At 33.5% G+C, this 15,995-nt stretch overlaps 1 protein-coding gene across 16 annotated transcripts in view; it reads right to left on the bottom strand.

Annotated features, from left to right (window-relative positions):
- Positions 1 to 15,995, bottom strand: part of MGAT4C (MGAT4 family member C) — a 926,873-nt gene that overhangs the window by 434,265 nt on the left and 476,613 nt on the right. For all 16 annotated transcript variants that reach the window (XM_071218988.1, XM_071218990.1, XM_071218985.1 and 13 more), the window contains one exon: positions 10,438 to 10,499. The gene's annotated coding sequence lies outside the window, so the exon portion shown is untranslated. The remainder of the gene's footprint in view (positions 1 to 10,437; positions 10,500 to 15,995) is intronic.

Genomic DNA, 15,995 nt, shown 5'->3' on the forward strand with positions numbered 1-15,995 from the left:
TATTCAGTCCCTAGATTATTCTTCAGCTTTCTTTCTATCATCATCAATAAAATTTTAATGTCTTTATTTCCTTAAGTTTTGAATATCTCCATGACTAAGTAAGAGCCTTACTCATGAGTGTTGATTTCTTATAAAACAAATAATATTCATATTCTAGACTTTAATTATATTTATATGTTCTGGTACTAGTTTTTCAGCTTCTCAGAGTGTTAACTTCTCAAGTATAAAACTGAAAAATGACTACTAATACCCCTTTTAACTGTAAATTGCTATCTTTAGGTTTTTTTGTTTGTTTGTTTGTTTTGTTTTTTTTTAATTCCCCCAGTTGTCTGTTCTCTGTGTCCATTTGCCGCTTCTTGTTTCTTTGTCCACTTCTGTTGTCGTCAGCAGCACGGGAAGTGTGGGCGGTGCCATTCCTGGGCAGGCTTCACTTTCTTTCGTGCTGGGCAGCTCTCCTTATGGGGCACACTCCCTGCGCTTGGGGTTCCCCTATGCGGGGGACACCCCTGTGTGGCAGGGCACTCCCTGCGTGCATCAGCACTGCACATGGGCCAGCTCCACACGGGTCAAGGAGGCCCAGGGTTTGAACCGCGGACCTCGCATATGGTAGACGGACGCCCTAACCACTGGACCAAGTCCGTTTCCCTTTAGGTTTTAATTTTTACACAGTTCCTAAAGTCTCTCGTTTAAATATTATATGCATTTTGTGATTCAAATTTCACCTTGTAAACTTTTAAATCCCTTTCCACATGAAATAAGTATATTAATAGTATTTTTTTCAATGAATGGGAGTAAGTATTGAAAATTACTAAATTGCAAATTGGGAAATATGTAAGAAAAGTCATTCATATTTATTCAGTGTCAGCCAACAATTATGATATATATAGTATATATTATACCTAAATATATGACATAAACCTAAAAAGATTCTTAAAAAATTACAGGATGACAAAGTAGATACAAAGACAAAGACTATTACAAGACATAAAGAGGAATATTTCCCAATGATAAAAGGAGTCAATGCACCAGGAGATATAACAAACCTAATTAAATGTGTAGAACATTCACATAACAGCAGAACTTCAAAATAAAAAAAAACACAAATTAACAATTAAAGAACGATATTCTCAAAATCACAATTCTGGAAGAAGATTTTAACACTGCTTTCTTGGTAATTGAAAGAATAAGAAGACAAAAGAAAGAAGTTAAAATTATCAACTTTCTTAAACCAATTGAAATTTATAGAAACTATTTCCCAAATTCTTGGATATGTAAATATCCAGCATATGATGGGCCATAAATCAATACTCAATGAATTTTAAATAATTAAACCACATAGACTACTATTTTACCATTCAAATAGTATTTGGAAGTTGATGAAAAATAAGATAGGTAGAAACCATTCAAATAATTAGAAATTTTAAAAACTAAGCAACAAAATTCTAAGTACTCCAGAGCTCAAAGACAAAAAAATCACCAAGTAATTTGAAAACTATTTCAAACTGAATGTAATGAAAGCAGAATATGACAGAATTTTAGGAAACAACTTAGCAGTACTTATAGAGAAATTAGTAGTATTAAATTACTCTATTGGAAAATAAGGAAAATGTAAAGGTATAAACCTAATATTTTGCCTTTAAAAACTAGAAAAAAGAAAATCAATTTAAAATTCAAAATAAGTAAAAGAAATGAACAGATAATATTAATACATAAACTTTTAAAATAGAGGAAAGAGAACAATTCCAAACTCATTTTATGAGCACAGCACAATGAAAATAAGATAAAGGATTTAAAGAAAAGAAAATTAGAGACCAATATTTTTCATAAACATAAACACAAAATATTTAACACAATTTTAACAAATCAAATTTTGCAACATATATGAAGGATGTTGCATTACAACAAAGTGGTTCTTATTCAAGGAAGGTAAGATTGGTTTAGTAATAAAAAGTCAATTCTTGTAATTTGACATATTAACAATGTAAAGAAAAAAATGATAAAAATCATCTGAATAGTTGCAAAAAGTATTGGAAATTCAGCACACATTCATGATAAAACTCTCAAGAACTAGAACTAGAAATAGAGAAAAATGCCCTCAATCTCATAAAGGATATATTTGAAAAATCTAAATACCCAAGTATCTATTAAGGAAATAGATATGTTTACAACTCAAAGCTATCCCATAATGAAAATTCCAGGCTCAAATAACCTCATGAGTGAACTTTATTAAATGCTCAAAGATTTTCTATATTATCTTATGTCAATTATGGCAGTTTATGTCTGTCAGGAAACTTATATTTTATTTATGTTGTGCATCTATTTACATAAAGCTATTCATAAGATACTATTATGAAACATTTAATGTTGTAGGATCTGCTGTGATTATACCTAATTCTTGATACTGGTACTGTGATTTTATCCCCTTTATTTTCTTTCAATCTATCTAAGGGTATATTAAATTTATTAATATTGTCAAAGAAACAAAATTTGACTTTGCAGATTTTTCTATATTTTTTCATTTTTTATTGATTTCAAATAAAATACCATAAGAATTTGAAGAAACTTGCAAGGTGATTCTAAAATTAAATGGAAAGAAAAGGGTATAGACTAGTTAAAATAATCTTCAAAATGAGCAAATTTGGTGGGGTTACAACTCACTTCATAACTTACTATAATGCTACAATAATTAACAGAATATATCATTTTTTTAATAGTAGACAAATAGACTGGTAGAAAAGAATAATGTGCCCAGTAAAAAATTACTTCAGGCTCAGTCAGTTGGGCTCCCATCTACCATATGGGTTCATGTTCCAGGGCCTCCTTGCGAAGGCAGGCTCACCTGCATGCTGCAGAGAGTCACCTGGCCCACAAGTGCAGCAGAGCACTGCCTGGCCCACAGAAGCTGTGGAGCACTGCCCGGCCGCAGGTGCCATGGAATAGTGACTAAGCAAGGTGATGCAACTACAACAACAACAAACAGGGAGACAAGCAGAAACACAGAAAAGCATGCTGCAAATGGACACAGAGAGGTGCAAGGGGAGAGAGGAAATAAAATAGATAAATACAGACACGGAAGAATGCACAGCAAATGGACACAGAGAGCAGAGAGCATGCAAAAAGCCACAAGCAGCAGAGGAGTGTGTGGGGGGGGCGGATAAAAATAAAAAATATATATATATTCAATTGATTTCAGAACAAGATTTAATTCAACTCAATGGGAAAAGGAAAGTATTTTTGAAATGATGCTAGAATTAGTGGGTATTTGTATTTTTAAAATGGTTTTTCATCCCTATGTCTTTTGATATATAAAAATTAATTATCTGAACCATAGAAATAAGTGCAAAAGCTGTAAGCATAAAGATTCTAGAAGAAAACACAGAAAATTAAATTTGCAATCTTGAAATATGTTAACAGTTTTTAAATAGGAAAAATAAAAGTTGCATTCACTTTTCATATTGCAAAAGGACATTTCAAATATAGTCTTAGACTACAGGACTCATGAAAAAAGCAGATATGGCCTTTGAATAAATGTTACCTGATTGGCTCAGTTTGCTGAATACCAGGCTAAACAAAAAAACAGATTTCTTTATGTAGTAAATCTTAATACTTTTAATAGGTGAATATACTTTCTAATTCTCTAAAACAGGTATTTGATATAGTATTTCCCAAACTTCTTTGACCAGAAAAAAAATCATAAAAATTTCCATTTACAAATTGCATTATTTGCAATATAATGCAATGTTTTGAGAAATAACATGTTAAAGGTAACTTGCTCTTCTACTTCTCATGGTTATTAAGTATTTGAGAATAAAATTCAAAGTTTAGATAGATAGCCTTCATTTTTTGTATAAAAATTACATTTTAGGATGGATATGAGAGGGAAGAAATGTGCCTAATTGTGTTTATTTCACCAGTGGTTTAACCATATATTTTTCCTAGTTGCAATGACTTATAAAAAAATTTATTGAAGTATATCATTCATACACGAACATACATAAATAATAAGTGCATTGTAAAATTTTTGAACTTACAAAACAAACATACATAACATCATACAGGGCTCTCATACCTCACCCTCTCACCAATATCTTGCATTGTTGTTACATAATTTTAACTAATGATTAAAGAGCATCCCCGAAATATTACTACTAACCAAAGTATTTCCCCCATTATTATTATTTATATCATTTATACATGAACATACATAAACAATAACTATACAGTGAAAGTTGTGAACTTACAAAGCAAACATGCATAACAGCAGTCCCATACATCAACCCTCCACCAACACCTTGCATTGTCATAGACATTTGTTACAAATTATGAAAGAATATTGTCAAAATGTTACTACTAATTAGAATCCTTATATTACATTCGGTGTACTTTCCCCCAACACACCCTATTACTAATTTTTATATATATTTTTATGACAGAAGTTGTGAACTTAAAAAAAAATCAGGAAAATATGCAGAATTCCCAAACAATACCCCTCTATCAACACACCACACTGTGGTGGAACATTTGCTACAGATTATGAGATAATATCATCCAGTTATTACCTGATTCATAGTGTACATTTGGCACAGATTCTCCATACTCCCCATTATCAACCCAGTACATCTTTGGCATAGACTCAAGAATATTACATTATTACTGTTAACCACAGTTTATAACTCACTCCAGTTGTATTTTTCCCATGTTTCTCCACATTCCCATCACCCTGCAATAGTGTTGTACATTTGCTCTAGCTCTCAAAGAAGACTCTTATATCTGTACCATCAACCACAATTTTCACCACTTCTGGGTTTACTGTGCTTATCAGTTCCTAATTTATTCTCTCGCATTCTGTCAATTTGCATTTCCATCCCTAGACTATCATTTTCAGCCACATCCCCATTTATAAACTACTGTTATTAACTAGAATGTGTTCCATCAACTCTGCACATTTCTGCATTTTTCAGTAAAGCTAATTAAAACTTCTGCATATAGTAAGCATCAGTAGTCCATCTCAATCCTCCTCTTATCTCCTTTAAGAATCCAACACCTACCTTCAGGGCTTGAGGATATTTTCCTACATTTTCTTCTAGAAGCCTTATGGTTCTTGCTTTTATTTTTAGGTTTTTGATCCATTTTGAGTTAATTTTTGGATAACGTGTAAGATAGGCATCCTCTTTCCTTCTTTTGACTATGGATATCCAGTTATTTCAGCACCATTTGTTGAATGGACTGTTCTGCCCAAGTTGTATGGGTTTGACAGGTTAGTCAAAAATCAACTGGCCATACATGTGAGGGTCTGTTTCTGAAGCATCAATTCAGTTCCATTGGTCTATGTGTCTTTATGCCAGTCCCATGCTGTTTTTACCACTATAGCTAGGTAATATGATTTGAAGTCCAGAAAAGAGAGTCCTCCAACTTCACTTTTCCTTTTAAAAATATTTTATGGGTATTCAGGACCCCTTCCAAATAAATTTGACAAACATATTTTCCATTTGTTTTTAAAAATACTAGTGGAATTTTAATCAGGATTGCATTAAATCTATATATAAATCTGGTAGAATTGACATCTTAATGATATTTAGTCTTCCAAACCATGAATATGGAACGTTCTTCCAATTTGGGATTTTAAAAATTTCTTTTAACAATAAGTTGTAGTTTTCTGAATAAAAGTGCTTTTCACCATTGGTTAAGTTTATTCATGAATATTTGGGTCTTCTCTGTTATATTTTATTTTCTGCACTCTAGACACTTTTAGTTACTTGTATTGATATATTCTTCATTTCTAGACTCTCTTTAAGGCCTCTTTCTCCTGTCTTTTCTTTTCAGGCTATAGCACTCCTTTTAGTATTTCCTGCAAAACCAGTCTCTTGGTTACAAAGTCTCTCAGTTTCTGTTCATTAGTGAATATTCTAAATTCATCCTCATTTTTGAAAGACAATCTTGCTGGATATAAGATCCTTGGCTGGAAGTTTTTCTCTTGCAGTTTATTAAATATATCATACCACTGTCTTCTTGCCTCCATGGTTTCTCGTGAGAAATCAGCACTTATTCTTGTTTGGTGTATCTTATATGATAGGCATTGCTTTCTCTTGCTGGTCTCAGAATTTTCACTTTGTCTTTGTCCTTTGACATCCTGATTAGTATGTGTCTCAGAGGTGGCCTATTCAGCTTTTTTTTGGATGGGAGTACACTGTGTTTCTTGGACATGGATATCTATGTTCTTCAATAGGGTTGGGAAATTTTCTACTATTATTTCTTCAAATATTCCTTCTGCTCTCTTTCTCTTCTCTTTTCCTCCTGGGACACCCATGACACATATGTTTGTACATCTCTTGTTGTCATTTTGTTCCCTGAGATCTTGTTCAACTTTTTCCATTTTTTTCTTCATCTGTTTTTTTATATGTTCACTTTCAGAGTCTATTTCTTCAAGCTTACCTATCCTTTCTTCTCCTTCTCCAATCTACTATTATATTACTCCAGTGAATTTTTAATTTCCTTTATTGCACCTTTCATTCTCATAATATATACTATTTTTCTAGGTATGCTTTAAAATTCTTCTTTGTGCTCATCTAATGTCTTCTTAATATCCTTAATATCTTTAGCCATCTCATTATATTTATTAAGGAGATTTGTTTGAACATCTATGATGAATTGTCTCAGCTCCTTTATTTCATCTGCAGGCTTATATTTTTCTTGGAACTGAGCCATATTTTTTCTTGGTGTGGATTGTAATTTTTTGTTGTTGTCTTGGCATCCAGTATTTATTCTGCATTCACTTTTTCTCTTTAGTTTGGGACTTCCTGCCCTTTATCCCTTGCTGATTGTGTAGTAGGAACCAAGGATGTAGTTGGTGATATAAGCTATGGAGGCTCAAGCTGCCCTCATTGTCCCAGGGACTGATGAAGCTTCTTCCTACTTTCTCCTTTTCCTTGGGTAGGGACAGAGCCACAGTTGTGTGTAATAATCCAAGTCATGCAGACTTATATTATAGTTACCCAGGGAGACTGATAAAGCTTTGTGCCCCTTTCTCCCCTGCCTGGAGTGGAGATGGAGCTCCAGGTGTGAGCAGTAGTCATTGTAGTGTGGGTCCAAGATGACTGCATTTGTCCCAGTAGAGTTCTGATTATTCAGTTTGTGCCAGCCAAATGTACCTGCAGTTACCAGGATAGGCTGGTGCACGGCCCATCAGCTTCCTGCCTCCTAGGGGTGGGGCTGAGGCCTAGGGTAGGACTGCAGGCCAACCTGGGTGAAAGAAATTGGTCTCTACCAACACGGTGATTTTCAGTCAGCATGGCTTCCCCTCATGCAGCTGGGTGGAGTCAAAATGATAGTCAACTTGGACAATTTCAAACTTTATCTGTTCTTAGGGTTATACTTTAGCTAGCTGAGTTGAGTAATCTGTAGCTGAATTCAGTGGCCAACCAAATCTTCCTCCCTTTCCCCCCATGTTTTTGGGAAATGGAGTTTCCAACTCCAGTCTCATAATATCTCCTGTGTCAGCTTGCCCTGCAAAAGTAGGATGATCACTAGCCTCTGTGGCATGGCCAGTAGTTTCCTGGAAATGCTGGCACAGGTTCCCACAGCTTTCTCCCTTCTGGATGTTGGGCTTGGAGTTACACTAAAGCTATAATCTGATCTGGGTAGAAAGAAGCCTGTCCCTATCACCACTGTAATTTTCAGTCACCCACTTCCCTTCATGCCAGGTGTGGGTTAAGATGGCAGCTACCAGTCTCTTTCTGACTTGGACAGATTCAAGCTTTAGCTATTCTTAGGATTATACTTTAGCCTGCTGAATTTACTAATCCATAGCTGATGTTGCTCAACAGTCTCTTCCTCCCCTGTTTTTGGGAGATGGAGCTTCCAATTCCAACCCTGAAACAGCTCTTGAGAAGGCTTGTGTCTCCAGTAGATGATGGGCACTGCATCCATGGCATGGAGTGCTTGGCTTATGAATCTTCTCTGCAGATGGGCAGTTTCCTTCTTCCAATCTTTTAAGAATGTTTTAGGGTGCTCTTCTCATCTCATGGAGTCCCCAAACAGGTGCTTTAGATAGCTTTGGGTGATTACTTTCTTCCCTGTAGCAGGAGCTGTCTCTAAGAGTTCCTTACTCTGCCACCATCTTACTGGTTGTCTTGGACTTTATTTTTTTTAAAGGAAAATGTTTTCCAGAATATCTTAAAAGCATTTATAACTCCAAAATAACGTTATTAAAGTATTTATTTCACAACTGATTATTAGGAGTCTTTACAATGTTTTAAATTCACAGTCTAAATTAGAAATTGGGAAATGTGAGGAATATCTCATTTATATATTGTGAATTGTGCATGAATGACCTAATAGTTTTCCTTCAGTAATGCCCTACTTATGCATTAATTCCCTAAAAGGAAAATTCTGGTTTATGGTGAATATTCTGTATTTTAACAACTGGGAAAATATAAAGAGAATTATACCATGTAAATATTGCATAAAGTCATCATTTTTATCTTCTTGAAAGAGTCTTCCTTTTGACACTTCATGAAAAGATCAAGTTTGTTTTCCATTACAATACCAAATAAAATGAACAATTTTAAATAAGGAGAAAAATAGAGAAAACAGTTTCTGTGGCTCATTTACTCACAATGAAGACTGTAGTCATGGCATTCTAAAAACACTACAGAAGATTTCACTGATTTCTTTCATTTAACTCGTTCTTTGCCATTTATAGATTTAAATTTTTACAAAATGTAGAGCATTTAAAGCCCAAGAGAAGATATTAAGTTTTAATTTTACATATTTAATCCTGGAATTAATAAAATGATTTTTTTATTGTATTTGCTATGAATTGCACTTTCAAAGAAATAGATCTCTACTAAATTCTCTCTACACAATCTTAAAAAACAAAAATAAACATCTCCTTTTGTGTTCCTTGCACATTCAAATCAGTATCCGATCTTTTCCAAGATAGGCCGATTTCTTTCAAATATACAGTGGTAAAGTAGGATTTCCACAGTAAGAAAAGAAACATTGTGAATGGAAAAATCCTTATTTTCTAAATATTATTCTTAGTGAGACATTTCAGAGCAACTCCTCATTTTATTAAGTGTACATTAATGTTCTTAATTACACATTCTTTTGTTGAGATAAATAAAGGTGATATGAAAGTAGATCCATCAAGATCTAGGCCATTTATGGGAATCATATTTATAACTCCTTAATTACCAAAATAAATGGCCATACTAACAGGTGAGGGTTTGATTAATTTTTGTTATGAATACTCACATTAATAAATAGTCAAGCTTTTGTCAATCCCTTTGTTGTTGAAATATTCCAAGAGGTTATCTAACACATGTTCTGTTACCAGCCTTCTAGGAGATAAAATTTCAGTAGAAAAAAGAAGTATGAATCAAGCATGCACTATGCCATAGCATGGGTCTGTCGACCCCTGAATGTGACCTGTTCCCAGAGGAAACCAATTTAATGCTCCATCACACACAGAACAGTATATATGAATCACCAAACTTCCAGATAAATTAGTGACAGGTACATCTGAATAGGATTCCTTCTAAGTCGCTTATCTGCAGCCAGGCAAGCTTGTTTTCACCTCATTTTCAAAGATAAAGCCACATGGCATATTGCCTTGGCAGGCTGTCACAAAGCAAACAGCCCCCATTGTCCATTATTGGGGAAAAAATCCCTTATTATTTTAAGTACTGTGACAGCAAATGGGATAAAGTGTAAACTATCTGCCAGTTCAAAATTCATCAGTCAATTACCAGGTTTTATGTCTTCTCTAACTTTCATAGACTTAGTGCCTCCTGCACACTTCTATTATTTTTGATAGTTCTTATACTCCACAGTTATAGCCATGGTAAAGTTGAAGAACATGACAGCAGGTTATCAAAGACAACTTATCAGAGGCCAGACAGGAAGAAGAGACGCCAACTGTTAGTAAGTACCTGAAATACAGGTCAATGACTTAACAGGAAAAAAGGGAACATTGAGTTTTCATCGTTAATGAACCACTTACTTTATTTTGAAATATCCAGGGAAAATTCGAAACGCTAAGTAGGTGCTTGAGGTATTTAGAGATATCAGTCATAGAGAAGATAAAAAAGAAATTATGCATAAAGTAACACAGAAAATATTTATTTGTGAGGGAGTTAATTTACACCCCATATTAACCATACATAAATTGGAATACCAAAGCCATGTGAAACAGAATATAGGTGAGTGGCACAAATTCTTTGTCTTCAAAATTGAATATTTATGGATGTCTAGACTTATTTTAAACTGAACTATAGAATAGACATATTGCAGATCACTTCCCTGCGTTTCTTATATTCTATAACTATACTTCATCAAGATTTTCTTCATTATATATTTTAAGAAATGTTATGTTACATTACTAGTTCAAGTTATATGGCAAAATAGGATTCAGCAGCACATATCAACAGGACTCACGTTTTAGGTTCTGCAGAAGTGATCCTTCTCAGGCAAAGTCAGCATGTGCTTTCTAGGTGAGGCTGTTTTAAACCAAAATGACAAATATCTTAGTTTCCCATGCCACTGCTATTTAGAATGCATGCAAAAATACCTCCAGTTAGTCAAAGTGGAAAAATTGCATTAGGAGTACTGGTTTGTAAACTTGGTATTTTCATATGTAGATGATATTTATCCCTCCCCCTTTCCCATATCTTTGCAAAATTTAGGTCAAATGCCTACTTTTCTATGGAAGCTCAACTATATATAGTCAATGAAATTCAGGTCTTCAGGTCTTGGATTAAGCTCTCTAAACATGCAAAATTGCTGGGAATCTAGAGTTGGGAAAAGGGAATACTGTTAACAGGAAAAAAAAAAACAAAAAAACCAATGAGCTTTATAATTTAGAGCATGTACAATAAGAAAGGCTTAGCTAAATTAACTGCTGCCCTATATATGAGGTGACTCATAGAACTCTATATGTGTGAAAATGAAAGCAGACATACTTTGAAAATATTATAATACCATATTCAATGACACTTTGGGGAATATAAATATAACTACTTAATTTACCTACTTTGAAATTGCACAGGTTTAATTAGATTGGATATATTTCCTTTACAGCCACAATAATTTTAGCAACATTAAATACCAATTAAAATATGCAAGAACTTCATTTAGTAGGCAATAAAAAGTATTATTTCTGCTCTATCTAGCTACCATAGTTATACTGAGTTATTTTATTTACAATGTACTTTAAAATTCTTAGTAATTTCTTAGAAGCTTCAGTGAATGGAGAATTAAAATGCTCAATTACAGCATTAAATGCTACTTGTGAAGTACATATTAACACTACTTAATTTTTTTATGAATTAGGAAATGGAAACATATAATTAGAACAATTAGTTCAAATGTTAAAAAAGACAAATGTCATGTATTAATTGTTATAAAGTTTATTTGAATGATATAAAACCATATAATAGTTCTTTTATATCAAAAGTTTTATTCTGTATGGTTATTTATCCGTTAGTTCAACAAATAGTTTTCAAATATCTATTATGTGGCAGTACCCTAGTTTATCAGTGGTGTACAGGTGGACACGGCACTTGCCTTTGCAATTTTTAAAATCTTTTAGAAGAAAGAAAGTAAATAGACATATGAAATGGAGTGTCATTAGTACTGAGACTGGGAAGACAGAAAAGGGGAATCTAAATAAAAGTGGAGCAAGTGATGAAAAGTATAGTAGAATAAGTGCCATCAAAACCATGACTTTCACCATGATTAGTTATCTTCCAGGTATATTGGGCCGGGGAAAATGTTGTTCCAGGAAGTGTGTTCAACATGTGTGAAAACCTACAGGCAAAAGGAGCATAGTAGTGACAAGTACGAAAAGGTCAGACTGCATTTTACACTGTAATGAGGGGAAATGACAAGACATAAGGCTGAGATGCAACAACAGGGAAATCAGGAAGGGCACTCAGTCAATTACTTGTTTGTTCATTTGTTCTTTTAATGAACACTTTGCCATGGAGGGAATATGACTTAATGTTCAGTGTCAAAGGGTCTAAGGTCAGATTGCCACTCTTGAAATCCTGACTCTATATCTTTCTGGTTGTGTGATATTAGATAAGATGTCAAAGCTCTCTAGGCCTCAGTTTCATCACTCAGTAAATAGGGATAATAAAAAAATATATCTAATTATTGTGAGGAGTAAAGGGGAAATCCACATCAAATATTCAGTTCAGTGCCCATACATAAAAATAGATACATGATGATGATTACAATGAGAGACAATTCTTATAAAAATTTCATAATATTTAAAGATATCTCTTGTCAGTTTTGTTTCCCTAGAGAACCTTCACTAATAAAATATTATTTTACAATTTGGAATATATTAGCAATATATACACCCACAAAAGAGTATAAATCAAAATAAAAATATATAAAGAAATCTTTAAAAAATTAGTAAGGAAAATCAGAAACTCCAGTTGAAAAACAGTCAAGAGCATAGGCTAAATTGTTTAGTAAAGTGTATTTCTAAATGATTGATAACCTTATGAGAAGCTGGTCAACTTCATTAGTGCTTGGAAAAAAGTAAACCACAGTTGATGTAATGCCACCTGTAACAAAATGTCTATAATTAGGAAACTAGCCAATACTACATTTGGCTAGACTATGGGTCAATTGGGATTTTCATATACTTCTTGAAGAAGTATAAATTAGTATAGCAACTTTAGCACATGATTGGTCAGTATATTCAAAAATGTAATATATGCATTACCTAAGTTACACTTCCGAGCATATACCCAATAGAAATGTATTCCTTTTAGAATAGACATTTTTATTTATAACAAACCATAAATGAGGAGAATCCAAATGTCCATCAACAATAGAATTAATAAATAAATCATTGTAGATTCATACAATGGAATATAATACAACAGTGAAATGAACCCAGCACTGCTGTGAGAATTAATATGGTCAAATTTCATAAATATAAAGTGGAACAAAGATAGATAGATAGATAGATAGATAGATAGATAGATAGATAGATAGAGAGAGAGATAGATAGATAGATAGATAGATGAACATAGATTAATAGATACATATGTTTGGCAATTTGAGGCTTCTGCAGACCCTAGAAAATTTTATTCTTAAAGGTAAACCATTCCTATGTGTGTAAACTTATTGTAGATGCGAACTTCTGAATAAATTTGATTAGATTGCATGACTCAGAGTGGATCTTAATTCTTTTACTAGAGTCCTTTATAAATGCAGGAATAAAGAGTCACAGACCCAGAAAAACCTGCAGACACAGGAAGGAATCCAGAAACTGAGAGAAAAGGACTCAGGAGCCAGAAGCTGAAACTAATGCGTCCTGGAGGAGAGAGAAGAGAGGAACTGATGCCACCATGTGCCTGATTGTCCACAGCTACAGCTTAGGGAGAAAACATCTCCTGATGATGCCTTGATTTGGACATCTCTGCAGACTCAGAACTATAAGCTTATTATAAGTTAATAAATCCCCATTATAAAAGAAAACCCATTTTTAGTATATTATTTTGGCAACATTTGGCAAACTAAAACAATATAATAGATACAGATGATAGGTAGAAAGATGAGATAGATAGGTTAGATGGATAGATAAATAAATAGATGGATATAGATAGAGTAATACATTTATATAAAATTCATAAACAGTCAAACTTAATTTTTGGTGTTACAAGTCAAGACAGTAGTTAAATTTGAGAACCATTATGGGATAATTATTGGCAGGGTTGTTTCATGATAACTCACTTAACTCAAGATTTATGCACTTTTCTATATTCGTGTTACAGCAAAATGAAATTATTTTAAAAAGTGTTTGAGTTATTACTCAGGAATAAGTAGATGATCCATGTTGTTTTTGTTATTGTTATTCCTTTTATTGTTACTCTTGCTTCCTCACCATCTAAGTCTTTTATTCTTTTGGCCTTCCATGGTCTTTGCCCCCACTGCATCTTTGCACATGTCTTCTTTTGTCTGTTTTCTTCACCTAGCTAACTCCTATTCATTCTCTATATCTCAATGGGTAACACTGCCTAAGAGAAATGTTCTCTTACAACCCTGATGAAGCCAATCCCTACCTCTCTTGACTAGATGCTGGTAGTAGAGTGTCTCTCTCTTTCCTAGCATGTTACAATGGTCACTTTACATGTGTATCTGTGTTTATTGATTAAATCATTACCAGTTACAAGTTTCACTAGAGAAGAGCCCTTGTCTATTTATATAGAGTGGCATATCTGCAGTACTTAAAGCAATGTCAGACAGAATAATAACTGAAGAATAAATAATGTGTAACTTTGTAGTAACCATGCATATACATTGACCACTTCATAGGAAAAAGCCAATGATGACTATAAACTAAAATTACCAAAGAGAAGTTATTGCAAATATTTTCTGTTGTCTTCATCATGATGACTTGTTCAATTTGATGAGGGATAAATGTATACAATGCAAAAGAATCGTGATATATACATGCATACCTTTGTACATACATACATATATACATCCATACAATGTCTCAAAATGAACTTGATTTAGAAATTCCAAGATGGTTTTGGCAGCTTTATGGTCATTAAATACCCATGACTATTTCTACTTTGATACTATGCCCATAGTTTACATTTTTCAAGGTGTTTGGCCTATTTCTATTCCAGTTTCAGGCATCATTTATAAGTTCAAAGAAACAGAAATTAGGAAGGTAGGAGAGCAGAAATCCACATATACTGACTGTCTGCCTCATAAAAAGAGCTATTCTAGACCCTAAACCAATAACCTCACCTTAAATCATTGGATAACGCTTTCAGATGTAAAGCTTTAAAGCATAAATACTTAGATAAATCTATTGCCACTTCAAGGGATATTGTGAATTATTAGTAAGGTAAAGAGGAGAAACTTAATTTTTCTTTTTTTCTGAAAAGTCCTGTTTTAAATTTTTTAAGCAAATTGCATAATAAAACTAACTATGTTTTGTTTGTTAACACTTTTGGAAACACCTCTTGGCAAAATAATTTTTTATTATATATTCTTCCTTTAAATCTACTGCCCTAAAGCAAAACAAAAACAAACAAACAAACAAAAAAGAACAGAAGGAACTTTAGATTAGAACAGGATTCATGGCTTGAAGTATCAAGAATTGTAAAATATATTATGGTAAAGCTAAAGGAAAATCTCAAGTAGATTCCAGAAATTTTATACACATGTACATGCAAGAATTTCTTTTATATTCTGTTCACTTTCAAATACATCCCATTACTTTAGTTTTCTAACTGCTAAAACAAATACCATACAATGGATTGGCTTAACAACAGGAATTTACTTGTTCAGAATTTCATAGGCTAGAAGGCATGCTAGAAGTCTTGCTTCTTCCCTGGTTTGTGTCTTCTGATGGACTGATCAGCATCTTTTGTGTTTTTGGCTTTTCTGTTATATGGCAAGGCAAATGGTGGCATCTAATCCTTTCTCTTCTGTGTTCGGTGGGCCTCCAGCTTCTGGCTGCTTCCCATGGCTTCTTTTAGCTTGTAAGAACTTTACCCATATTGGATTAAGGCCCACCCTCATTCATTTTGGGCAAACCTTAACTAAACAAATCTTCAAAGATTCCATTTACAAATTTAATAACACCCACTTGACCAGGAGTTAAGATCTGAACATGCCTTTTGTGAGATGTGTGATTAAATCACTCTTGAACAACCTGATAAGACATTACTTATTATCCATCTTCCTTTCACCAAGTATGCTCTTTTCAAACCTTATGAAGTCTCAGTCAGTTTTTGATATTGAACACTACTGAATAAAAGCCATAGCAGCAAGCAGGCTGGGCTTTTTTTTTTTTTGCTTTTCAATATGCCTTTGAATAGGTGCGCTTATGTATACTTGTTGGTTTTGTTATTCTTTTCACAGCAAACATCCAAACATATGGCGATGACCTGAATGGGGAGGAGTTTGGCAGCTCTACCATTTCTTCATCCCATGTCTTTGCTGAAATTTTCTGTTAC

Source organism: Dasypus novemcinctus, chromosome 12 (assembly GCF_030445035.2).
Source record: "Dasypus novemcinctus isolate mDasNov1 chromosome 12, mDasNov1.1.hap2, whole genome shotgun sequence".
Classification (NCBI taxonomy): Eukaryota; Metazoa; Chordata; class Mammalia; order Cingulata; family Dasypodidae; genus Dasypus; species Dasypus novemcinctus.